This window comes from Cibotium barometz, chromosome 26 (genome assembly GCF_041138505.1).
Source record: "Cibotium barometz isolate CiBa-2024 chromosome 26, ASM4113850v1, whole genome shotgun sequence".
In the NCBI taxonomy this organism is placed as follows: Eukaryota; Viridiplantae; Streptophyta; class Polypodiopsida; order Cyatheales; family Cibotiaceae; genus Cibotium; species Cibotium barometz.
In genome coordinates, this window is record NC_141071.1 from 3,346,214 (window position 1) to 3,347,892 (window position 1,679).

At 46.5% G+C, this 1,679-nt stretch overlaps 1 pseudogene; it reads left to right on the top strand.

The window, feature by feature from the left end:
- The first annotated feature begins 759 nt into the window (after positions 1-759).
- On the top strand, positions 760-1,679 carry LOC147623575 (serine/threonine-protein phosphatase PP1 pseudogene; annotated as a pseudogene).

Consider the following 1,679-nt stretch of genomic DNA (forward strand, 5'->3'; position numbering starts at 1 on the left):
ATCAGAAAACATTGAAAAGAATATAGATCTCTGACCTTTCTTTTCCTCTTCTATACTGTTGGAGTTGCCCTGGTGATTCTCCTGCGAGTCTTCCAAACTTGAGCTGCAGCCTAGGTAACCTGGAGATCTGGCAGTGGTAGTAGTCTTCAGGCAGGTTGCAGAGTGGATGGAGTGTGTTGGGTAGGAAGTGATCAGAGGGGGAAGGAAAAGGATGATGGGAGGGTGCTGGCAGGGATGGAAGACGGGGAGGGAAGAGTGTTAATGGATCTGATTTATGAAATCATGATTGGCACAATTTTCAAGGCAAAAAGTGACTTTCACACGTGTCAAATTTCAAACTCCAAAAGATCTGGGTGGGACCCACACGTTGTCGTGCTGTGGCACATCCATGTAGTGAAAGAAGCTCACAGACCATCGCATATGAACTCAGATGCATGGGCATGAAGGCAGTATGATTAGTCAAGGTCATGGCCATGGTCCTGACTAAATGAGTATTGATGGCAGTGAAAATAATGCGGGGATAGCAAATGTTAAATGAGGCCAAATGAGTCTTTTTGATGTTATGCATGGGAACAGCCCCTAAGCAAAGATATGGTGTAAAGGAGCCATAAAGAATGTGATACTTATCAATCCAAGAAAAATGGGAGAAAAATGAGGGCAGTGTGGAATTTCAAAACGGAACAAACGTGTTTTCAGCTGAAAAAGGTGTGGAGAGGCCCGATTTGCCGGCAAGATCCAGAAATAACCAGGCCGGAGCAGCGTTTCATGGACCCGGCCGTCGTGGACGACATCAGGGCTTGCCTACTCGAACTGGCAGCTCCCGCCCTCGGCAAGCAGGTGCAGCTCTCAGAGAATGAGATCCGGCAGCTCTGCTCTACCTCCAAGACCATCTTCATGCAGCAGCCCAACCTGCTGGAGCTCGAAGCCCCGATCAAGATTTGTGGTGACATTCATGGACAATACTCTGATCTGTTGAGGCTTTTTGAATATGGTGGTTTTCCGCCACAGGCCAATTATCTATTTTTAGGAGATTATGTTGATCGAGGCAAGCAAAGCCTTGAAACAATATGCCTCCTCCTTGCTTATAAAATCAAGTACCCAGAGAACTTCTTTCTGCTGAGGGGTAACCATGAATGTGCTTCAATCAACCGAATCTATGGTTTCTATGATGAATGCAAGAGGCGATTCAATGTAAGGCTGTGGAAGGCATTCATTGAATGCTTTAACTGCCTACCCGTGGGGCAGCTCTCATTGATGAGAAGATACTGTGCATGCATGGTGGGCTTTCTCCTGATTTGAGTAATTTGGATCAAATAAAGAGTATTCCACGTCCCACAGATGTTCCGGATCAGGGATTGTTGTGCGATTTACTATGGTCTGACCCAGACAAAGACATCTCAGGTTGGGGTGAGAATGACAGAGGGGTCTCTTACACTTTTGGGACTGATAGAGTAAATGAGTTCCTGCAGAAGCATGACCTGGATCTCATTTGCCGGGCACATCATGTTGTAGAGGAAGGCTATGAGTTCTTTGCAGAGAGGCATCTGGTGACCATCTTTTCTGCACCAAATTATTGCGGCGAGTTTGACAATGCTGGGGCCATGATGAGCGTAGATGAATCCCTTATGTGCATTCCGTTACTAGCAGCAGCTTTCCACTTAAATCTGCAGGTGGAGTAG